The 27,123-nt window shown below is 37.4% G+C and overlaps 1 long non-coding RNA gene across 1 annotated transcript in view; it reads right to left on the reverse strand.

The window, feature by feature from the left end:
• LOC144181048 (uncharacterized) overlaps positions 1–27,123 on the reverse strand; it is a 62,636-nt gene that overhangs the window by 15,426 nt on the left and 20,087 nt on the right. The window contains exon 2 of the long non-coding RNA XR_013324602.1: positions 21,170–21,285. This is a non-coding gene — a long non-coding RNA (uncharacterized LOC144181048). The remainder of the gene's footprint in view (positions 1–21,169; positions 21,286–27,123) is intronic.

The following is a 27,123-nucleotide window of genomic DNA, read 5'->3' on the forward strand; positions in this document are numbered from 1 at the left end:
ATGGATCTTCCCTCCTTTGTTGACGTTCTTTTGTCCAATCTACATCATTTTGAAGGAAATAAGTCGCCATTGGCATGGCGACTCTCCCTCCCAGAATGCTTTGCTGCAGTCAATACGGAGGCCCACCAACGGTGAACAGCAGATCACAGTTCCACGCTGGCAATCCCGAGAACCAGCCCATTCCGCTTTCCTTCCAAATATTAAACCCCGAGTCTAATCTGGTCCCCGGCTATCAAGTTAGCAATTCAAATCACAAACAATGGCTTGGCCACTCACAGCATTCGCTACGACACCCCGGAGCGTAAAAAACCTCGCCTTTGCAAATATTTGTAAATGTCAGAGGCAAAGAGGTCGAAAAACACCATTACCACTTCACCAGTGACATTTCTGTGCATGAATGTGGCATTAGAGAGTAAAAAAAAAAAAAAAAAACGTTGCGCTGAGAGTCCTGACTGTCCTGACTTCAAGGACCCTTTTGGTTTTTCCTGGACAAAGTGCCATTGGAAAGTCATTAGTATGCCGCCATTGACGTGGAAATGGAGATAGATCAGTGTTTTTTTACAACCACTGTGCCGTGGGAAATTGTCACAATGTCATATTCAGAGAGAAAAATTCATATGAATAGAATGGGATACAAATTGAACTATTGCAAGGTTAACATCAAAATATGATAAATGTTAAATTATAGATTATACCAAAGGTGGCAGACTCGGGTTGGTTCGCGGGCCGCTTTAATATCAACTTGATTTCATGTGGGAAGGACCATTTTAGATATAATATTTAGATTTTTTTAAAATAAATGGATTAAAATCATATTAATTTATTCAGGTTTTTCTAAAGATCTAAAACAATGTTTATTTTAGCTTTTTATATATTTTTTTAGATTTTACAAAATGATTTTTGAACGAAAAATAAAGAAAAATGTATTAAAAACTACAATTATTGATTTAAAAGGGATAAAATCAGGATATGTATTATAAATCTATACTCTTCATTTTAATTTGATCCTAAAACAGAAAGTGGGCACTCATGATTTACTTTCCCGGGCCACACAAAATGATGCGGCGGGCCAGATTTGGCCCCCGGGCCGCCACTTTGACACATGCACTATAACAAGAAATTGTGAAACAGTCATTTTGTTACTTATTTTTCACTAACATGAACCAGAAAACATTTGGTTTCTATGGCATCACATTTTGGCGACATTAAGTCTGTTTTTTTTAGGAGATTTAAGTCATATTTGGAGAAAAGTCATATCATTATGCATTAGGTCAGTCTGAAAAATGTATGTGATTCCTGCTGATAAAACTTTGATAAAAATGACTATTGTTATTATAGGCAATACATACATAGTTTGAAATGAAAAGATTTTTCAGATGGTGGTCTCCCTGGAGATTTTTTCAAGATCACCATCAATTGCATCAAAAAATTACAGGAAAAATATGTCTGCTGAAAGTCGTCTCACCATTGCTTCGCTATAAAAATGTTTGAAACAAATCTAACACCAATTGAACTAACGACATTTTCGAAACTTTCAAGTCTAATTCATTTGTTGGTCATCATCATTTAGGGAAGAAACCAGAGTACCAGGAGATAACCCACACAAAAGCCCCAGAAAGAACCCACAAACTCCATACAGCGAGAACCAACCATCGACCTCAGAATTGTGACCCCAAAGCACGAACCACTCCTCCACCGAACCGTCCAAAAATCCTACCAGCATCTCAAAAAACAAAAATAAATCTCTCACATCACACTTGCTCACTTAATTGTGTATTTTCTTTTCCTCGTGTTACTTCCTCGGGGGGGAAACCATGTCAAATCAAACCTGAAGTGGACAAATTTGATGGGATCGTATTGATTACATTTCAACTTCAAGTGCTCTCCCCGAATGTGATCCCCCTTCTAGAAAAAGTTTGGTCTTGAGGCGCTTCCGTCCTGCAAGCTGAGGGCAGGAATTATATTGGGCCTTAACAAGAGGTTGCTGTGGACATATTAAAAAACTATCAATCTCACATTTTATGGTTTTTCCTGCCCGCCGTTGGGGCTCTGGGCTGCCTGACTCATTACTTGGACCCTACTCACTGCACATCCTTCATAGCATGGCTTCAACCAACACGTCCCTAATGAACAAATGTCGAGTATTATTTAATTAGCAATCTAGCGGCCGATAATGTGATTACGCCACTTTTCTGGGTGAGCACGTGTCCGGATTTACGGTTCCCAAAAGGCCCTGAAGGCAACGCTGGTGACAGATAGGATCAAATCTCGTGGAAGTTTTTTTTTTTTTGTTGCAAAAATATGCTGGAAAAACGTGGAAAGTGCCCCGCCATACCTTATCAGACCTCTACTCAGACTTGGGGAAACATTTAAGTGTGATCTTGTCAAATAAGGATTTGAGGGATGCAATTTAAGTGCATGTGGGAGTGTGGTCATGCAAGGTTTTAAATCCTGCAGGCGATGGGTTGAAAAGTGTATGTGAGGAAACATAGTTATTGATTGCCAATACTGTTGGTCATAAATTAGTTGAACAAATTTGAAAAGTGTTTTCAAACGCAAGTGTGCTTTATAGCAGCAAAGAAATTAGCTGGCTCATGCATTAATGCAAGGGTGGCAGACTCGGGTAAGTTCGCGGGCCGTGATGACGTCAATTTGATTTTTAATGTGGGCCGGACCATTTTAGATATAATATTTAGATTTTTTTTTTTATAAATGGATTAAAAGAACTGGATTAAAATCCCTGTATATTCAGTTTTTTTATTGATCTATAAGAATGTTTATTTTAGCTTTTTTTGATATATTTTTAGATTTTACTAAATTATTTTTGAACTAAAAACAGAAAAAAATGATTAATAATTTACAATGATTGATTTAAAAGTGGGAAAATCTGTACATTTAATATACATTAATATTAAGGTTTTTTTTTTTATAGAATGTTTATTTTAGCTTTTTATATATTTTTAGATTTTACAATATGATTTTTGAACTAAAAACATAGAAAAAAATCATTAAACATTACAATTATTGATTTAAAAAGGGGGAAAATAAAAATATATATATATATATATATACATCTATACACTATACTTTAATTTGATCCTAAAACAGAAAGTCGTCACATGATTTACTTTCCCGGGCCACACAAAATGATGCAGCGGGCCAGATCTGGCCCCCGGGCCGCCACTTTGACACACCTTTCTTACCCTGTCTTTAAAAAAAAATTATAACAATAATGAATGATTCCAAAATACTTGTTTTTTTTCAAGGCCATTGAAGGCTATAAGCTTTCGGACCAGAAGATTTTGAAGCCATCATTCGCCATCAATGTTGGCCAATGTGTGACAAGATATGAACACATCTGTTAGCGAACAATTCAAAATTCCGCAACGTGTAAGATAAACCACTAAACTGGACTCACTTATGGTCAACATGGAGCACATTTCAATTTTAATTAGTGCTGATAATTGAAATTTTGCACATTTGCTCCACTCTAAAGAGCAGTGAGTTGACTTAGCGAGCCCCTGTTGCATTATTATGAAAAAGATTATGTGCCACTTTTGAATACGGATGTATTCAAGCCAGGCTCTTTATAGGCCAATGCTAAGAATATTGCCAGTACAGTCCTGAGGCAACATTCTATTTATTATTTGATTTTTCTTGAAACAATTTCCAATGCCGCTTGTGTTGGAATTCTCTCCCATTTAGTTTTCCTTCAGCCCGTTTCAGAACTGAAAAGGCCCGATGAATATTAAGTAAGTCTCTCCTTTAATTCCGCCAATTATTTACACACAAAGCCAAACTCTCAAGCTTCTCCATACTCTAACACAAAAACAACTCATTGACGGATCGTGTTTTTGACTCCCCGAGCCAATCGCTACGGCAACAACAACATGGCAAACATAAACCAAACTAACGATGCCCTGCAGGACAAATGAGAATGCAGAGTCTCAACAATATATGCAAAACACAAACAAAAATACCGAATTTTCATGACTATAAGGTGCACCGCATTATAAGGCGCATCCTCAATGAATGACATTGTTCCATATATAAGGCGCACTGTATTTATTATAAGGCACACTGTCTATTTTGGAGAAAATGTAAGACTTAAGTGCACATTATAGTTGTGAAAATAGAGTAATTGCTATTGATGTCCAGGTATGAAGCACTCACTACTTTACAGTCACCTCTAGAGCCAGCCATTGTTGATGTTTTGGATTTTTTTGTATAAATTCTAGCAGTGGGGGAGGAGCTATATGATAGAAGATTTTGTAAACTAAGATGGCATCTGCATATTTAACAGTATTGTTTCAGTTCAGGCGTTTTTTTTTTTTTTTTAATATCCGACAGTGGTGGTTTTTCGTCTTTGTTTTTTTGTTATTTCCATATAAAAGGCGCACTGGATTATAAGGCGCACTGTCTATTTTGGACAAAATTTAAGACTTTTAAGTGCGCCTTATAGTGATGAAAATACTGTAATGTAAATTTAGCATAAACTTGACCAATATTCAAACTAATGTGCTAGCTTAATGCAGAACATATTCAGTGGTTATTAATATTTGACAAACTACTATTTACTTCAACCAGAATTGTCACTCTTAAATCGTCCAAGCATACTTTCAAGTGCTTGACATATTTTCGTTTTATATCTGATTTGTGTTTGATTGAATCCCGTATTTTTTATGTTTGGAAGCAATCATCATTTCCTGGGATATTCGAATACGTCATAGCAAGACAAATGTAGGTGAAAGTCCGCTTTTAATCATCATATACTGAGTAAAAGTGGAGAAATCTCTTGGCTGCTGTGAAAGTAGTGAAAATCTTTGAGGAAAACAGCCCGGTCTAAGTGGAAAAATATTGCCAATAATAACAATAATAATAGGGGGTTGATTGTGAGAGCATGAAATTAGGCCTAAGAAGAATGCGGACTGGGGGTTTGATTATACGACTCGTGGCGCACAGCTGAGTCCAAAGATTCCTATTGGCTTCTGTATAGGGCAAACTACGGCCCGCGGGCCACATACGGCCCGCTATGCTTTTTAATCTGGCCCGCCGACGTTGTCCAAAATGTTTTTTTTTCTTTTTCTCAAGATGGTGTCGTCATGCGGAAGCCAGTGATAGTAGCTCTGTCCACTCTAATTTGTTTTTCGTGTTTTATAGCCCCTCTATCTTCTTTTAAATGACATTTTAATATTTCCTAATACATTCCTTTTTACTTCACTTTGTACTTTATACTTTTTACTTTAATGATGAGGGATGAGTATGTTAATACTTTAGTCCATTTTTTCTGTTTAGGTTTCATTTGTACTGTTAACGGATGCACTTTTTTATATGTATCGTATCTTGTGCTGACCCGCCCCATCTGTCAAATATTTAAAGTCAATGTGGCCCCTGGCTCCGAAAAGTTTGTTTGGTATAGAGCAAGGGTGTCAGACTCGGGTTGGTTCACGGGCTGCTTTAACGTCAACTTGATTTCACGTGGACCATTTTAGGTTTAATATTTAGATTTATTAAATTAATGGATTAAAAGCCCTGAATATTTCATTTTTATATATCTAAAACAATATTTATTTGAGCTTTTTTTAAAATATATTGTTAGATTTTACCAAATGATTGTTGAACTAAAAACTGAAGAAAAAAAGTATTAAAAAATTAAAATGATTGATTTAAAAGGGGTCAAAACAAGAAATGCAATATACATCTATACTCCCAATTTTATTTTGATCCTTAAAGAGATAGTCACCACTCATGATTTACTTTCCCGGGCCACACAAAATGATGCGGCGGGCCAAATTTGGACCCTGGGCCGCCACTTTAAAACACATAGTATAGGGTAAATCCAGCAGCAGACGCCAAAGATAATTAGAACTTCCAAATAGTGCAGAAAGACAGGTTAGCGCGGATATGCCTGAAGGCAGCAAAAGGCGCGCGTGCGACCTCCGCTCCAATGATCCCCACGCCGCCTCCGCACTTAAACCGCAGCCGTCTCGTCTGTCTCCCGACACACCAGCAAATGTTTTTTTTTCCTTTCCTGAGGCCGCCTAAGTGGAGTGGTCCACTGCAGAATAAGCCCCAGTAATTAACTGTCACAACGTTTCAAAACTAACAAATGGACTTTGTGTCAAGGAGGGCCCATTAATTTACTGGCCGCACTCGTCCATCCCGCTCCTATTATCTCCATTACGGGTTGGCTTTTGTGTCGGGAATAAGCGCCCTCCCCTTTTTCGCCGCTTCTCTACAACACGGTATCCTACCGTTTCCACCGCGCTCGCCGATTCTCTACAACGCGGAGTTCAAAAAAACGCGCCTGGAAGGAAACCGTGCCGGCCTGGGCAGCGTCTAACCTCAGAAAATAGCAAAGGCGTGACTCATGTGATAATCAAATGAGCAGCGTGGATGGGGAAAAGTAGGAGCGGCCGATACGCTTCATCCCCATAGTAAATGTTTCCCTAGGGGTGCAATGTATTTAAAGACTCATCCCGCTATGTCCACACTGGCGCGAGAACCCAAAGGGGGCAAATCATCCACACGCTAGCTCGTTGGAAAAGAGAAGAAGCTCGTCAGTCGTGACGCACAAAACGAGTGAATGACACGCGGCCTGATTTGGCCCGAGGCTCACGTTTATCTCTTTTCAAAAGGTAACATGCCGCCAAAGGTGATGAGCGGAACTGAGACGTTCGCTCCTTCCCACTGAGACTAAAGCATTTCTGATGGCTTGCCGCATACTTGAGCAAAAGGACGTAATTTCTGCTTTCAAACTGCAAAACGTTCTGGTGTGTTTACACAACTTTCCACATTACAATGATACCTTTGCTTATAAATGTCCCTACGAAAGGAAATATTCAGGTAAAAGCCATAATGGGAACAATTTTGTCTTGTGCGTAACATCATTTTAAGTCATTGAGTTTGTTTACGTGTGTGTGTGTGTGTGTTTACTCAGCTGCCACTGGTTATTTCACCCCATTGGAAATATCTTTGTATTTCTCTTTTTGCTTTTTCTTTGCCAAATACAGACATTTGCATGTATATTTCATACAAAAATCAGTAGAATTCAATCATTTTTAAGGGGCTTTCGGGGGTATTATTAAAGATTGTGTGTGTGTATATATGCATATATATGTGTGTGTATATATACACACTAATTATTGGATTGGATAACAGAATGCAGAAATAGGAAAGGTATTTTACACATAAATAGATAGTTAATAGTAAGTTAATAAATAAATACATGAATAAATATATGAATAAGTAAATGTGTTGCTGAAATCTATATATATATATATATATATATATATATATATATATATATATATATATATATATATATATATATATATATATATATATATATATATATATATATATATATATATATATATATATATATTTATATATATATTTATTTTAGATATATATATATATTTCAGCAACACATTTACTTTATTTATATATTTATTCATGTATTTATTTATTAACTTACTATTAACTATCTATTTATGTGTAAAATGCCTTTCCTATTTCTGCATTCTGTTATCCAATACAATCCAATAAATTAGGCAAATTCCATGCAAAATATTTGGTTTAACGAAAAATTTGAGTTAGGAAACCACTTTAAGAATCAATTAATATCATAAGTAGAGGTACCACTGGATTTGGAAGTTCTTCACTGAAACTCTGGCGTTTTCTGCTAAACAGAAATAGTAGCATAATAGCAATGGAGCGACGCCTTTAATCTTCTTGTTATCTGACACGCTCACATATGGAGTCATTCATGTGAGAGCGATGAAAGACGCCCGCCAACGCAATTAGTACACCGTGTTGGGCTTATTGCGAAGATGGCGGCAAAACTGTGAAGCAATCATACACACTTAAAACACACTGAAATGGACCGCCATATTTTCAGTACTTCAGACAAGATTACGGCACTTCTAAGTCAGCTTTGTCAGATGGAGGAACTTTCCAAGATTTCCCTCCACACTATGGAGTCATTTTTCAACGTTTCTGGCGCACCCGCCGCCATTTTGCTACACTACGACGTCAAAGTGACTGCGGGGCTCAGTTCGCATTCTGTTGAGGAGCAGCCACTAAATGTCACCCAGCTGGCGACTGATAAAAGGGTGGAAAGAAGTGGGCGGCAGGGTTTTTTTTTATTTCTGATTTTTGCCCAAGGCGCTTCTGGTAACTAAAATCTGCATTGTAGACCAAGAGATGAGCTTCATGAAAAGTTCCTTAGAAAGATTCTTCTGTATCAGACAGCAGTTTGACAATGTTTTGTTATTTGACGAGACCACAAAGTGTTTTTCCCTTTCAAGAAAGGCCAAGACAACAGATAGAACCAAGCGTATAAAATGCTTTCCTTTCGAACTGCAATCACAGCAAACCTTTGCTATTTCAAATTGAACAAGGCACCCGGGCCTTAGTAATGGAATTTCCGTCTCATCTTTTTTTTCTAGAATGCCGACACCACAGTGGGTGTTGTAGCGCTACTCCACCATGCCCACACACACACACTTCTAAACATATACATGTACATATAGTACATATAGTACATATAGTGCATACAGTGCATATAGTGCATACAGTGCATACAGTGCATATAGTGCATATAGTGCATATAGTGCATATAGTGCATATAGTGCATACAGTGCATATAGTGCATATAGTGCATATAGTACATATAGTGCATATAGTGCATATAGTGCATATAGTGCATATAGTGCATATAGTGCATACAGTGCATACAGTGCATACAGTGCATACAGTGCATACAGTGCATACAGTGCATATAGTGCATATAGTGCATATAGTGCATATAGTGCATACAGTGCATACAGTGCATACAGTGCATATAGTGCATATAGTGCATATAGTGCATATAGTGCATATAGTGCATATAGTGCATATAGTGCATATAGTGCATATAGTGCATATAGTACATATAGTGCATATAGTGCATATAGTACATACACACATATACACATGTATATACACATATATACACATATATACACATGTATATACACATATACACATATATACACATTTACATACTTATATACACTTATATACACATATATACATTCACAAATGCACTTAAATAAACCTTCAATATACTTATAAAGTCTTTAAACAAATTATAATACAAAATATTGCACTGAATCAAATTCAATTTGAACAATTTTAACTTAGCGCTCGGAACCTGACTCGTTCGTAAGTAGGGGTGCTTCTGTACATACATACACATATACACATATATACACACACATATACACACATACACACACATACACGCACACACATACTTGGGGACGTGAGCGAAGTTCTAATTCCAATTAAAATCCGATATTCAAACCATCCACATCACGTTCCAATAACAGATGACATCACTAAAGTTTTCTTGCGTTGTCAATTCTCTCACTCGCTCGCTCCTTTATTTTTTTCAAGTCGCCTTGACGCAGACGTTTTATGGAAAGTGTGAGACTCCTCCTTAAGTTAAGTTTCTCGCCTCGCGTTCCCATAGCAACAGCAGCAGAGCAGAAGAAAGAACGGGATGAGAGAAAGTGTAAAAGGATTCGCTAACGAGTCGAAAACAGAGGGAGGGACAAAAGACAAAGAGCAAAAAGTGTATTAAGGCCCTCCAAGTGACGGATGACAGGTTAACACTGCCCTCCATCAAATGTTGCCCCGTGCCCGACTTCTGACGACTTGACGGTGTTTGCGGGGCAAATTCAGAAAAGGGGATATACACCTGGCACATTTTGGCCCATGTGCGGACGTCACTCAGTCAAAACGCGTATTGGGACGCCACTCATTGTCATCAGAAGGAAGGACACGATGGCCTTCCGCGACCTCAAAAGATGACATGTTCCCTCTTCGGGACATACCGTTCCTAATACTCTTCTCAGTCCAAATGGCATCAAACTAATCTTCAAAGTAGCCTCGAGTATTCGTGGCTTTTTTGCGTCAAAGTCTTTACTACATACCGTGCCTTTTGAACTAAATTAGCAATCGCCAACTTCCAATGGGATTCATGGATATACAGATGCTCCCCTACTTACGAACATTCAACTTAAGAACAAACGGTACATACGAACATGTCTGCAAAAGCTGAAAAGTGAGGTAGGTACAAGGCAAGCTATCTCATTTGAAACCAAAGTGGCAATAATAAAGAAGCTCTATGCGTGTGAGAAAGTGGTGAGCGTTGCACGGGAATACAACTTGAATTGTTCCACTGTCAGTACCATTTATAAACAGAAAGATCGAGGAGCAGGACCCAAATATTGAATTTTGCACAAAGGTTGCAAATCAATTCAATGATGCCATACAGTGCTATCACATTTATGATGAAAAAAAGAAGAAAACTGCAATCGTCATTAGATATATTATTAGATTATATATATTATTAGATTATACAGTACTGTATGTATTCTCCCCAATTTATTAAATGTTTTTTTTTCAGAAAAAAACAATGCTGGTTACTTATACAAGCCTTAAACATACAAATGCACATATATAAACCTTAAATATACTTATATAGGCCTTAAACATAAATTATAATACAAAATATAGCACTGAATCAACTTCAATTTGAACAATTTCAACTTATGAACAAGCGCTCGGAACCTAACTCGTTCATAAGTAGGGGAGCCTCTGTACAGTGTCGGAAGTTATTATCCAAAATCACCCCACAAAAAAAAAATCCAAATTCTAACAAAACTATTCCAACACAAACATTCATGCATTATTGTCAACACAAGAGTCTACCACATTATTATTATTTTTTCAATGCAAAAAGTGTACCACAGCTTCAAAAAGGTTGGGAAAACTCTGGCCTATGCTATACTACATATATACATTTTGCTACTTTTCTGAGTGAAGCCTCCTTTAATTGCAGGGTTGGGACACATTAAGAGTGGTGATGTGTTTTTGTGTTGGCGCTACACAACGTGTACACTTCTTCCCCACTGGAGCCCTCCTGGCAAGCTCTCCCTTTGACAAACTAGGGCATGAAAATAAGCCTTTCCGAGTGCCAGGAGAATTCTAAACGTGGGCCGCTTTTCTTTTGCCTCGCCTCTTTAATCAACCTTCTCTTATCTCCGCCTAGCATCCCTTGTTCCAGCTCATGTGACGATAGAAAGAAAGCCAAATCCACACCCGCCTCGCACTCGTCTCTGCTCCGGCCGTGGCCGACTATTCACCTTTCCATCGCCTCGGTCCTTCTCTTAAAAGCCCTGTTTTTCGAACGGTGACGTAACAGTCGCAACACCGAGCAAAAGTACTGGGACACCAGCTCATAAGTCTCCAATCTGTAAGACTGAACTCATGCATGAATGGATGGAGGTCTAGTACTCTTCACCACTTAGTAAAACAACACTCCAGGCCAGAAAAAAAGCGCGTTCATTCAATTCATGAGTATAAATTAGAGTGGTATAAAAAACATATGCTATTCGCTGCTGATTTATGGCCAGATTTCTTTCTTTTTTACTTATTTATTGCAAGTGTTGCTTGAGAATACCTTCTTTAGAGTATGTTTACGAGCATATTGACTAAATTAATCTTGGTTGAATGGAAGCAGTCCAGAATCGTGACGGCCCTGACATCCGCTTAATTTGTACTGAAGGAAAATTTGCGGTTTCTCTCTGGCTTAGGTTTTGTTTGGGTTTTTTTCATCCTCAATGTAACATAGATTTTTTACGCCAGCAACAATTTTCTACCTTCCCTCCCACGTGATCTATTTGGAATGTTACCTTGTACAGTGGTACCTCCACATAAGAGCAATTCGAGATACAAGTAAAATTTCGAGCAAATAATTATCTCTAGATACGACATAAATTTCGAGACCAAGATATAAGGCGGTTTATGATTTTAACTTTTTTGCTGCATCTCTTGCGTGTATAACAGATATCTACGAGCACTGGACGGAGCGGTCCATTTTTTTCTGTGTTTTTTTTCTTCCTGTGAGAGCGCGAATGGCGTAGCGAATGGGTAGTACGAGGAGTATATATTACTTCTCGTTGGCAAGTGGTCTTGCGTTATCCTATTGTGAGGACATTTGTGGGCATCATTTTTGCAATATTTTGAAGGGAATACAAAAGTAAACAACCATCGATATGGACTGAAAGTAAGTTTGGAGGCGGGGCAAAAAAGAGCCGACCCAGGAGAAGAAAGTTATCAAAATGTCAAACAAAATTAGAACTAAGTTTAGTGTTGGATTAAACATATTTTTGAGTGTGTCTGCATCATAATCCAAGTTCTTTTAAATTTGTTTATGGTATGTTACAATATCATTGCCGTGCAAACATTCTGCCCCTTTTAAAATCCGACTATAATTTTAGTAATAATCCAATATCCTGCTTTTAGTGTTTTTTCAGAGGGTATTTAGTTCATTTCAATGGGAAACGTTCGTTGGAGTTACGAGAATATCGACATACAAGTTCAGTCCCGGAACAAATTAAGCTCAAATCTCGAGGTACCACTGTAAAGATAAAATAAAGAGTAACCATAACTTTTTTGTACAAGGAACCTACTCAATGGACTAAAGATGTTAATTAGTCCTCATCTACAATCTTACATATTTACATATATATTTTCAATAACAATATAAATTTGTTCAATAATATGTGCTTTTTAAATAAATCAAACTTAAGAGCGGGTGATGGTTTTCCATACAGCTTGTAAAGTTCTCCAAATGGGGTTGTCATGACAACAGGGAGCCGCATAAAACCCCTTCCGTAGGACTGAATCCAAAAAGGGGGGCGAAATGGATTAAAACAAAAAGTATGGCTAAGTATGTCTTGGCCCCGATTTGACGAGTGTCATTATTTTGGACAGATGACGCTGCCACACTACGGAATGACGGCACTCGTAAACAATGCTGACTTTGTGAGAGCGTAGTGACAGGAGAGAGAGAGGATCATGTCAAATTTCAAGTAGAATCCACTAAATAACTTGTAGTCAATCACATCACCTCAATATTATAGCGTTTCCAGTATGAAAGAACTGGTTTACGACCATTAACAGGTAACAGGTTAAGAATTTACAAGGATTTCTAAAAGGGTCAGGCTCTTGAAAAGATCTTTGGGTTTATTTAACTCTCTTTGCCTTTTCAAGTATGACTGGAAATTATGCCTTTTGAGAAAACTTTTTTGCTCCAACCTTGGGCGCTCTCCCCTCATTCCCAAAGCTCGGGTGTCAAATGTAGCGTTAAATTGCCCTCTTTTACTTGTGTCCTGGTGGAAAAATGTCTTGTGGGAATTTGTGTTAATATTTGATATGTTAATATTTGTCTTGCTGTCAGACGATGAATAATGCAAAAAAAATGACGGGAGGATCGTCCGCTCTGTTCTTCTCATAATGGCTGCGACGTGGCCTTTGGCTTGTTCTTTTATTTATTTATATCTATATATATAAAAATAAATACATGTATATATATATATATATATATATATATATATATATATATATATATATATATATATATATATATATATATATATATATATATATATATATATATATATATATATATATATATATATATATATATATATATTTGGTTGAGTGGTAGTTGTAGAAACAATATGAGCTTGATTGCACAGCAAGCTACTATTTGTGCACAAAGTGACACAATTAAAATCACCATGACAAAACAATAGATTCTAATTCGTTCTCTCGTTTATCTGAAGATTTATACGAACCTCCCACGCCTGTTTTTTTTTTTTGTTTTAACAACAGAAACCACATTAGGATATTTTACGTCCTGCCAATGCGTGCATGGCCAAAAAAAGAAGCTGACTTTTACTCACCCTGCTGCAACGTAATTAGCATTTGATTTGTATTCGTGTGGATGTGGGCTATAGCCGCGCAGCTCATTAAGCAAATCAAACGCTGACTTGTTTGCTGTTCACGCCCTGATTTCACATGATGGGCAAAGAAGAAAGCAATGAGGGGAGGAAAAATGAAGGATATAAAAAAATAAGCAGCTTTAAATAGATATAAAAAGTAAAACTACGCATAATGACACATTTTCTTTCTATCACGACGTGTTTTAAAAAAAAATACCATATTTTCACGACTATAAGGCGCACATATGTATTAAATTTTCTCCAAAATAGACAGGGCGCCTTATAATCCAGTGCGCTTTATATATGGACCAATACAGAAATTGTTATCACGATAAAATTAAATAAATCAGTCGATAGGGTACACCGACTACTATTTTCCCGTTGAAAAAGTACTGCATAGTGATTGCTGGATATGTAGTTCTTTTGTTAGTACACCCAATGGATTGTGGTCTGTATACATCGACATCAATACAGCTTTACAAAGGGTGGCAGGGAGTGCCGGGCTAGTTACGCTAGCTACTATTTGCGAATGGATTGTGGCCGCCTGGACGAACGTAAAAAAAACTCAGCGTTTTCGATGGACAATTGTTCACTTCGGACACAGAAAATGAGGACTTTGATGGATTGGTGGGTGATGATGACGTGATTACATTGTAAAATGGCTAAATAAAGTACAACCGAACTCAGTTTTGCTTCCGTTGCCTTTTTAAAAACGTGTTTTTAGCGTGTGGTTGTAGCGTGTATTGCAATGCCAGGCTGCGTCTATAAAAACGGTTCGTCTTTTCTATGTGTAAAATACAGAAATAGCACTTATTGACACTGCGGCTAAAAATACGATGCACCGTATAGTCGTGAAAATATGGTAAGTGAAAACAGTGGAGGTCAACAAAATGTTAACACCAACAAGATTTTTGTACGTGAGAAATGTGTAATTTGCCACTTTCAATTGATAGTCTTGTTAAAAATATCAAGTTGGGGACGTAATTTAGTAACTACACTGCCTTCCCTCTCAAGTCTTTTTGAGGTCTTAGCGAGCATTGCTTTGTCAGCGAAATTCTGGAGGCCCCGGAGGAGAATTTTCCAGTAAATATATTGCCTCGGGATGATTAGAATGGACAGCCTATAAAAGCCGGTGGCGCTAGATATAAAACAGACTGGGGCTGGCATAGCAATTTTCTAAAAGATAAAAAAAAAAAGAATTATAGCATTATTTTAAGGACAGAGGTGTGTGTGTGCATTCTCTCTATTATATCATAAAATGGAAAATAGACCAGACTAAAGCAACAAGTGAGTAATATTGAGGACCAAATTGCCATCAGTGTTGGACTACACACAGTAAATTTTGTTATTTAGGGTTTAGTTGAAAGAAAAGTTTATTTAATGTAACTAATGAAAGCGTACTCTGGAGGGAGTAAAGTTTACATCTATGAAATTCTACATAATCCCTTATCCTGCTTATAAAAATGTCTATTTCTATTGACAAATGACATACTTCATTTCATGTCAGCTAATTTTTCGACTAATTTCCATCACTCGTTCTAAGCTCTTTCCCGCAGATCACATCCACTTCCTTATTTTCTTCCATGAATATTGAATGGAGATTTTAAGAGACTGTCACTTCATCACACGCAAACATGCTGGCAACTTTTGTCCCATGAGGGTTTTGCTTGCATTTTTTTGTGTGTTTCTGCAGGGTATGCGTGGGTAATGATTGACAGCTCGGTGCTCGTGGGTGAGTCCACTACTGAGCGCAAACCCCGGGAGAAAAGGCGCGCGCCAGTGAGAAAGCAAGCCCGCACACAATGACGTTTGGGTGACTTTTTGTCTGTTTATCTTACTTTGGCTGCCAGAAGGCCTGGCGTGAGTGAGTGCCGAGGCCAAGTGTGTAAAGTGTGTATTTAAGCCACGATGAAACAGCAATTCAACTGCCTGCTACTCAACATTGAAAAGCACTCGACCGGTCTACCCGCAATTAGCTGATGCGCAGATGGTTTTAATATTGAGCTCCCTGCTTGTGCTTTTTAGCTATGAAGAAAGCGAGGAAAACAATTAGAATTTCTTTTTTTTAAGATAAATACTGGAGTATTTTGTGTTGAGTGGTGTTGTTGTTATGTATGTGTATAAATGTGCACATGTGTATATGTATGTGTGTATATACGTGTATATGCATGTGTGCATATGTGTATATGTATGTGTATTTATGTGTACATGTATGTATGCATATGTGTGTATATTTGTGTATATGTATGTGTGTATATATGTGTATATGTATGTGTGTATATACGTGTAGATGTATAGAGATATGTCTATATATGTGTATATGTGTAGAGATATGTCTATATATGTGTATATGTGTAGAGATATGTGTATATGTGTGTGTATATATGTGTATGTGTGTATATGTATGTGTATATATGTGTATGTGTGTATATGTATGTGTATATATGTGTATATGTGTGTATATATGTGTACATGTGTACATGTGTACATGTGTATATGTATGTGTATATGTATGTGTATATGTGTATATGTGTACATGTGTATATGTATGTGTATATGTGTACATGTGTATATGTATGTGTATATGTATGTGTATATGTATGTGTATATGTATGTGTATATGTGTACACGTGTATATGTATGTGTGTATATATGTGTACATGTGTATATGTGTGTGAATGTGTACATGTGTATATTTGTACATGTGTATATGTATGTGTATATATACATACACAAACACATTTGCATATACATAACCATGTACATATACATGTACATATACATTAAATATTTTTTTTTCAAAATGATACCCACTCACCATCCATCCATCCATCCATCCATCCATCCATCCATCTGCCCGGCATCAAATTTTTAATTCTGCTCTTCACACTTGAGCGCTCCTTCTACTAACAAGTTAAAAACACTCATCTCTTATCACGGGTGAGATAATTAGTATTCGGAAAGGCCCGAGCGCCATAATTGCGTGCTCGTGTATGCGAGTTAATCTACAATTCAAGTCAGATTTATTTAGAGTGCATCATCAGCCAGCCTAGGTCCCGTAGCACATAATAAAACACGCACACGGATAATAAACAACAAAAGCTACGTGACGCTAATCCTCCACGCCTTGTGTATTGAAAACAAGTGTGCTGAGACCCCGTCTGTACGATTACGATATTGATGCCACTATTGCCTCCAAACAAAGATAATTAAAGATCCTCGTGTGGCTTTTAGTCACCTTCTATCGTCTCTTCTTAATCCAAACCAAAAGTAAATATGACAACCGTCTTTATGACTGGCGCAACTTTTTAATGACGCTCAGCAGCTGGCGATTGGACGCCACCGCCAACAGCGTTCTGACAACAAAAGGATTTTGCGGTCACACATGTTCCACAGATACCCCTCATTTATTATCTTTATAGCGGCATATCTTTGCTTCAACGGTTTTAATTTAATTTTAATACTTATGGCTCTGTGAGAGTCTTGATCCTTTATCTTTTGAATACTCTTTGATAACATTCTATCATTTAATTGGTGTGTAAAAATTTGCGATATGAAGCCTTTAATATAAGGACCACGTATTAGCCTCTGGCCTCTCGTTAGTCTTGGATTAAATTGCCAGCTTGGTTCCGTTCTGGAGTATCTACATAAGGATAGTCTCCTCCCATCTTGGCTGTTTATTAAATAAGCTGCAATATATCTTTCTGGAAGGCCGGGCGAAAACAGTGTGTGTCAAGAAGACTGAGATATGCAGTATAGCTCTTCTCTCCACAAGTTGTCAACATCTCAGAGATCATGCTGGGAACTCCACAAGCCAGCATTGCCGCACACACTATTTTTTTATATCAAAACAATCCCAACCAAGTGTGTCGGGTTTCCACCTTAAGCTGCAGCCTTGGGATTTGCAAGCGGCAAAGTTATTATAGAAAAATAATGTACTGTCACAAGATGATAACTGATTTACTTTTTAGGTGTCGGCAGCCCAATTGAAACATTTCCTCAAACCATACCGGAAATAGAGGAATGTAAAAGCAACATACAGGAATACTTTGAGATACGAGCTTAATAAATTCCGGGACTAATCTTGTATGTCAATTTACACATCTCAAAATCCATATTTCTGACACTTGCTTTGCTTTCAAGTCCATGTAGATTCCACTGTTTTTTTTCCGCATCTCATGTGCTCATATCTCAAATGTGTCCTGTATCTATAGGCAAAAATTAGCTCAGTTTTCCTCGTTTTTCAAATTTCTCCTATGTTGGGACACTCGTATTTCAAGGTATTACTGTATACCGTATTTTCACCACAATAATGCACACCACATTATAAGGCACACACTCAATGAATGACATTTTTCCATATATAAGGCGCACTGTCTATTTTGGAGAAAATTTAAGACTTTTAAGAGAGCCAGCCTTTGTTGATATTTTTGATTTTTTGGTAGAAAATCTTGCAGTGGGGGAGGGGCTATATGATGGAAGATTTTGTAAATTAAGATGGCATCTGCATATTTAACAATATTGTTTCAGTTCAGGGGTTGTGTTTTTTTAATATCCGACAGTGGTGGTTTTTCATTTTTGGTTTTCTGTTTTTTCCCATGTATAAGGTGCACTTGATTATAAGGCGCACTCTCTAATTTGGAGAAAATTTAAGACTTTTAAGTGCGCCTTATAGTCGTGAAAATACGGTAAATAACATAAGCAGGGTCGAGAGAGCTAAACTAGGAGATCGATGGAAAAATAAGGATGCTCATTTCTTCCAACAAATTCTATAGTGCCTGTTTTTGTATTTACATAATAATATGCATTGCTGCATATCCCAGCATTCCTACAAAACCAGCAGCAGCAACGGAAATGCGAGACAATTTCCGATTGCGATAGTAGTGCGAGACATACAAAAGTGGATGAAATTAAAGGAGTAGAAGTAGAGAGTTGGGACCTAGTTATTCTGTTGTTGAAGACTTATCATAGCCCAATTTAGAAGATAGCAAAGTCTGGCTGAGTAAACAGCAGAATTTGAATTGCTAATACGTCGACGAAAGAGGGCAGCCTGTTTTGTTGTGGTCAGACGAGTGTTTAGGTACAGAACAGGTTTCTGTCCGGGGTGAGTGCGACAGGCCATACCGAGGAGCCCGACTCTTGGCGCCCATTCGCCAGGAAGCCCTGCAAAAAGAGCTGCATGGCATCGGGGCTGCCATATGGCTATCAGATCTTTTTCAGCTTGGACCAATCTGCCAAACCTGTGGGAGCTTAGCCCTACGGAAGTGAAACCTTTTAACCAAAGTGTCACGATCACCAACTCGTCAATAACCAGACCAATTGCCTGTTTTTGTCCAGCAGGAAACTTTAAACCGGGCTAAAAAAATACGAACTGATTTCACAGAATTTTCAAGCGCTTCTTTTACGTTTTTTTTGTTTGTGTTGTTTTCATAGTCTTGTTTTCATGTCACTTGTGTACAGTTCTAAGAGGCTATGAGATGACTACATCTGTGATATGATCCAGCCTGTCAGAATTCGTTGAGAAAAACATAAGCTCTTCTGATGAAAGACACTGACGTACAGAAAGAGAGAGAATAAATCCCCTGAACACCTCTATTTTCTACAAAAAACAACAACCACACACAGCGGACGAGGAAAAGATACAGAAAGCATATCGACTATTCCAATCGGGGAAATTTCCCTCCACAAACCATTCACTCTCTACTCAGTGACATTGTTGTCGTCCTTTTGAAAAAGCAACCACTGTGCACTTTTGGAGAAGTTTGGATGTTCCCATTGGCAGCAGCTGGTAGGAGGGCACCGAGCAAGCTGGCCTGTGCCCAGAGGACCCAATCAGTCAATTGATAAATCACTTCAAAACCTATAAGGACTATAGCAATCAGTCTGAGGATTTCACTTTGCTAGGGAAACACAGAACAAAGCCAAACAACTTTGCTTAAAAATGTCCATACATTGATTTACCGTATTTTCACGACTATAAAGGTGCATTGCATTATAAGGTGCACCCTCAATGAATGACATTTTTCCATATATAAGGCACACTGTATTATAAGGCGCATTGTATTATAAGTCGCACTGTCTATTTTGGAGAAAATTTAAGACTTTTAAGTGCGCCTTATAGTCGTGAAAATACGGTAATTGCTATTGACTTCCAGGTATGAAGCACTCACTACACAGTCACCTTTAGAGCCAGCCATTGTTGATGTTTTGGATTTTTTTGTATAAAATCTTGCAGTAGGGGAGGAGCTATATGATGGAAGATGTTTTAAACTAAGATGGCCTCTGCATATTTAACAGTATTGTTTCAGTTCAGGCGTTTTTGTTTTTTTAATATCCGACAAAATGGTGGTTTTTCGTTTTTGGTTTTCTGTTTTTTACATATATAAGGCGCACTGGATTATAAGGCGCCTTGTCTATTTTGGAGAAAGTTTAAGACTTTTAAGTGCGTCTTATAGTCATCAAAATATGGTACTTGCCAGTCTAGCGCCGTAAAGAAAATGCTAACTGTCGGTGTAACACTTTATGGTTTTTCCGCTTTAATGACGCGAGAGTCGCCGGGTTGATGGATGAGTGCTGAAATGAACGTGGACGTCCAGGATGAGCGCAGTCTGTTAGGCTGGCAGCCTTTGCCAAAAAGAAAGGCGACCGTTCCTTCGTCAGTCTTAATCCCACAAACAGGTGGACCTCGTTTACAGTCGCCACCACTTCCAAGAGAGATTAAAATTAAATAGATGGCTGCAATTACTGTTGGCATATCCAAATTAATGTTCATCAACACACTACGGCTAATGGCTGAGTGAAGTAGTTGGTTACCCCATTTTGCTCAATCAAATCATGCAGTTAACCTCGTTTAATTGGAGTTTGCATCACCAGCATGACAAGTTTATCTTGCGCTCAACACATAATAGATAGATCAGTCCATTGTTGGTGTCCTAAACCGGTTGACGTATCTGTATCACGGGATGCATTTTACAACACCATTAATACTATTTACCCACTATAAAAACCAACTTGAGCTCACTAGATTGTTCAGACGCAACGAGAAGTTGTGGTCGACATTTGCACGCTTGGCTTATCCAAATGGATCTGTCTTTCTCATCTAAATGGGCCAGAACTCACAGATGCGTGTTTACGTGCGATAAAAACAAAGTACCGGATTTGACTGTTGTTCACACCGTGACATTGGAGAAGCTTGAGGCTTCTAGACTTTGTCCCAACTAACATATTTTTGGTTTTTTTTACCGCTACGCCTAGTGGCCCAGAGGGCAATCTCTGTGTTTCAAGATTTGATGAAGTGGAGGCTATTGTGGAGAAGAAAGGCTTACCTAGTCTTGGTTTTTCTTCTTGGCTGATGTTTTCTGTCCCTGGGGAGACGGAGGCACCCTGCCAGTTTCTCAGTCCGTCGCTTGGTCGTATCATTTGACGCTTTTAGTTTCGGGGGCTACGACAGAGGGGAAGACAAAGGGTTTTGTTACATATATTGACAAAGATGATTACAATAAATACAAAGTGGTTTTGTTATTTGGATTGTCATTCATTTGGTTTGCTTGACTTTCGGCACTAGCGCCACAAAAGATGCTAAAGACGAGTTGACAGCTAAAGCAACTCAATTCCACCCACTTCTACCGAAAAATCTGCATAAGGAAAGCTGTCTTCAGAACGGCTTATTTTGCAACCAGACAAGTAGCTCCCCAAATGCAGTTTTGTGTTCACAACCCTACCTTAACTTTGCCCAAAAATGAAGTCTGCCAACCCTGTGCAACTACAAATAGCATAATAAATTGGATTGGATAACTTTATTCATCCCGTATTTGGGAAATTTCCTTGTCACCGTAGCAAGAGGGTGAGGATGCAAAAATAGGAAAGGCATTTTAAAAATAAATAGATAGGTAATAAGTTAATGAATAAATATACAAATAAATAACTGTTGCTATATATATATATATATATATATATATATATATATATATATATATATATATATATATATATATATATATATATATATATATATATATATATATATATATATATATATATATATATATATATATATATATATATATATATATATATATATATATATATATATTTAAAATTATTGATTTTTCTACGCACATATGTACATACACAGATGTACATGCATGCATACGGTAGGTCCTAACATGCAGCCATTTTTTGTTAAAGAGCCTGACAGCTGATGGGAGGAAGGATCTGCGGAAGCGCTCCTTCCTGCAATGAGGGAGCAGCAGTCTATTGCTGAAAGAGCTTCGGAGGGACTCCACAGACTCATGCATGGTGTGGGAGTTGCTGTCCTTGATGGACATCATCCTGGTCAGCATCCTCCGCTCTCCCACTTCCTCAAAAGACAGCCCAGAACAGAGCTGGCCCTCCTGATCAGCTTATTCAGCATTTTCCTGTCAATCTCCATGCTCCAGTATCCCCAACAGACCAAGAATAAGTCAGAGACTTTAACCTCGTCATCTTATGACTTTGGCAACGAAAGTCGCGTGAATGAAAGAACATATTTGATTGGTCACCATCTCAAAAATGTAACGCGTGACAAACTACCGCCCTTCCACGCACAATTACTCTTGGCTAGGCAACGCAAAGATGCTAATTTCATCACGAAAAAGAAAAGTGCTCTCTCACAGCAGATGGTCCGTGAGTGACAAGCAGCCATCATGTGTGAAATGGAGGAAGGAAGGTCCTTTGGGAAAGGTTCCTCTTGTCATAGAGGAGGATTTCTTGTCACATTTTTTTGCCATGTTCCACTTCATCTCGTTTGTTTGTGTTAGATTGCATTTCATTTCTCTCAGGAACGCTCTACAAGTGAGACAATCCTGGAGGTGAATGAAGACAGAAAAAAGTAGCTTTCTTCTACTTAAGCAATCATTTCAAAACTAAAGAAGAGTAAACTACTGGTGGGAAAGCTTATGGATCTATTCCCTATCATCTAGCTTTCCTTCTTTTAAGGTTTATTCTGGTTTGTGCTGACCCTTAAGCTTTATTCCTGTTTTCTCGACTTTTTCCAGCATGGTCTATGGCAGCTTTTCAATTTCTTGACTCGGTATTTCTTGGTACCTCTGCTGGAAGCCAAAACCTGCCTCCCTCAGGGATAAACACGCAGAGTCCAAAAAAAATAAAAAATAAAGTCATAATGGCCTTTGGGGAACACAAACACACTGTCTGGTCACACTTTATGATTGCTGTAGAAGCCACAAAAAGTATTTGTAAACATGATTTATGAGCAGGGTGATGGAATTTGGCTTGTATCTATTGTCGGAATTTTTATTCCGGTTTGCTCGAGTTGATTACACTTCAAGGACACATCTGAAGGTAAAATCTGGAGGTTTTGTTCGCATGTCAACATGGTTCATACGGCTACACTTTCGAAACCTAGATAAGCTTTTTTTGCAGATGTTATTCGTAGAGCACAGCTGAGGTGGAGCCTTAATTCATTGATATCGGCTCCTGTTCGCGGGCCGCTTTAACGTCAACTTGATTTCACGTGGGCCGGACCATTTTAGATATAATATTTCGATTTTTTTTTTTTTTTTTTTGGAAATGGAATAAAATTCCTGAATATTCAGTTTTTAATCATCTAAAACAATGTTTATTTGAGCTTTTTTATATATTTTTAGATTTTACAAAATGATTTTTGAACAAAAATAAAACATTAAAAAATTAAAAGTAATGATTTAAAAGAAATTTAATATACATATACACTAGATAGATCTATGCTTTAGATATATATATTTTTTTATATAAATGGATTAAAATGACTGGATAAAAAGCCCTGAATTTTCAGTTTTTTATAGATCTAAAACTAAGTTTATTTAGGCTTTTTTAAATATAATTATAGATTTTACAAAATGATTTTTGAATTAAAAACACAGAAAACAATCATTAAAATTGACAATTATTGATTTAAAAGGGGGAAAATCAGGAAATATAATATACATCTATAGTCTTCATTTTAATGTGATCCTAAAACAGAAATTCAGCACATAATTTACTTTCTCGGGCCACACAAAATGATGTGGCGGGCCAGATTTGGCCCCCGGGCCACCACTTTTACACCAGTGCCTTAAACTTTTACAAAGGGGACCAACTGGATAGCATTGGAAGAAAATATAGAGTCCACTAATATCGCCGCATGAGTGGAAAAACTGGTAGAAAGTTGTTTTTTGTGCCAGATTTTATGAAAACTTCACATGAACAAAGATCTGAGGTCAGGTTGACTTTATCCTCCAATCAATTTACCAGAGTGTTGTCAAATAATAATTACAGGTTGCCTATGGTTAGTGCATTCATTCAGGACCTAAGAGAGCTCCAAAATGGCCACCAGCGCCCATCAGGTTCAATACCACGTCTCCTGACAAGTCCACAATCCCATTATTAGTGACAAATTTGGAAATGGGCTTTCAATGATATGTTCGCAGCTGTTGGAGACTCATTAGACGCCTGATATAATTGTTTTTTAGCCTGTACATGATTAAGTATGCTCGCCCAAGTAATTGTTCTAATCCATTTGGCCTTTTTGAGGCTGTGGTAAAGGAGTGTGACTTTTTTTTCTCCCTTTTTCTCCTTCCAACTGCCATCTGCGTCAGTTCAGTAATGACAATTTTGTAACCAAATCAAGATTGGCTTAATGTCTCTCAAGACTCTGTTTGGGAAAGGACACGAGCTTTGTGGGATTAATTCTGAACCATATGGCTTCAATGACATGTCAACAATGAAAACAATGGAGCTCTTGGTCTTTCAAATTTAGATAACCTAATAAATATTAACAGCTATGTATGTACACTCACCCTTTGTAATTAGTGTGCACTAATGAAAGTAAATCCAACATTTACTATTAATGAATAAACTAACTCAATGAAGCAATAGCCTCTCAAACTACAACTGCAAGGAAATGTGCTTTTGGACTTTAATTAAAATCTTACTTAAAGTCAATGAAAATATATGACAACACGGTGAATATATGCAGAAGTGTGCATCAACGCTACTTTATCACAGTATTTTCTGTTTGGGAATGTTTGCTTTTTATCTCATTCGCAAGCCAATAGGTCAACATTTACTATATAGTACAGAGTAGTATAAAAGCTGAAGAGCTTAAAAGAAAAGAAATTACTCTATCATTTGTGTGTGTGTTACACATCTTTCATGCAAAATTTTAAAGGGATTAGTGCACAGGTGTCAAAGTGGCGGCCCGGGGGCCAAATCGGGTCCAGCGCATCATTTTGTGCGGCCCGAGTAAGTAAATCATGAGTGCCAACTTTCTGTTTTATGATCAAATACAAATGATAGATTATTGATGTATATTGTATTTCCTAATTTCCCCATTTTTAAATCCATAATTGCACTTTTAAATACATTTTTTTTCTTTTGGTGTGTTTAGGTGAAAAAGCATTTTGAAAATCTAAAAATAAATATATAAAAGTATTTTCCGTTTTCCACTTTAATATGGATTATAATGTTTTACAAATTGTTTCCACTTGAAATAAAAAACAGATGATTATTAGATGTTTTCTCTTACTAAAAAAAAAAGTTCAAATACACAGTTTATCGATTAAAAACACAGAATATTTAAGGCTTTTGATCCAGTTCGTATAATCCATTAAAAAAAATCTAAATATTATATCTAAAATGTTCCGGCCCACATGAAATCAAGTTGATGTTATTGCGGCCCGCGAACAAACCCAACTTCATCACCCTTGGTTTAGTAGGTAGTTGTGTGAGGACCATGGAATGAACAAACGAGATAATTTACTTATAAAGCACTACTTTACTTACCAAATATTCAAGTTACGAAAAAAAGTTCTGGATCCAATTTGAGTAGAGGTACAACTGTATGTTTACAAGAGGAGTAGGTACAGTTCAACTACCAGATTCGCATATTGTATGCAGGCGCCAGGATGGCTCTCTCTGCATGTTAAGTAGCATCATAATGTCTGGCTCAACAACAGAATGTAATTTAGCAACAACACGAGAGAGATTTCATGCAGAGGGCCGAGGAAAAGCGGTTGACCCGTATCATCCAGCTGGTGTATGTGTGTGTGTGTGTTTGTTTTTTAAGCGGGTGCTCCTCCATCTTCCCTTGGCCCTTTGCGAATAATCAGGACCGGTCAAAAACGATGCACTCGGCCTGCCCGGATCGTTAACTTTTCACAACACGAAGCTCAACTGGCGCAAAATGAGCTACGGAAGTCCCAAAGGTTCCATTAGTCACTGCATGATTTAGCCATGCGTCGTTAAAGTACTCAGCACGTGACTGTATATATTTCAGCAGTTTAAACTTGGGAAAAAAATACTTATTATTATGGACATAGGTCACTTGTGCAAAAACTGCACACCCAAACAAAATTAGGTAAAACTCTCACGTACACGTGCAAGCACCATTTTGAATGTGTTGAGCCAAAGCCGGACTGGAAATAATATGTTCCATTTCAGGGAAGGCTAAATCCATATATATATATAGTATGGATTAATCTCAGACGACATGCTGAGAAAGACGATTAAAAAGAAGCAGCAATTCAAACTAGAGCTGAGCACTTGTTGACTTGTCCGCTTCAAGAATTTATAAAGTCAAGAACTGCTAAAAGCTCATTTTTTTTCTATGATAAAGTCAATCCAAGCTTTTTCTTATTCTTTTGCTGACTTCTTCGGTCAGAAAGATAGATGAGAGAAATGTCTCGTTCGTCCCTATAGTCTATTCCCCTAAAAAATAAAAATAAAAAAAACTGAAATGAGGACGCAAGAACCTGGAGAAAATTCAAGAAAATGAAGGTGCGAGAGAACAAAACATATTGTTAACCAAAAAAATACAGACGCCCCCCTACTTACAAACGAGTTACGTTCCCAGCGCTTGTTCATAAGTTGAAAGTGTCCATAAGTTGAAATTGTTCAAAGTGAAGTTGATTCAGTGCTATATTTTGTATTATAATGTATGAGTATATAAGTATATTGAAGGTTTATATAAGTGCATTTGTACGTTTAAGGCTTGTATAAGTAACCAGCATTGGTTTGTACTGAAGAAAAAACATTGAATAAAATGGAGAGAATACATACAGTACTGTATACATACATTAGAGAGATGGAGAAAGAGATTTACGAGAAACTGGCTGAAAGAAGCTATCTAATGACGATTGCAGTTTTTTTCTTGTTTTCCCATCATAAATGTGGTAGCACTTTATGTCATCATGCAATTGATTTATAACCTTTGTGCAACGTTCAATATTTGGGTCTTGTTGGTCCATCTTTCTGTTTATAAATG

The sequence above is a fragment of the Stigmatopora nigra genome, chromosome 23 (assembly GCF_051989575.1).
Source record: "Stigmatopora nigra isolate UIUO_SnigA chromosome 23, RoL_Snig_1.1, whole genome shotgun sequence".
NCBI classification, from domain to species: Eukaryota; Metazoa; Chordata; class Actinopteri; order Syngnathiformes; family Syngnathidae; genus Stigmatopora; species Stigmatopora nigra.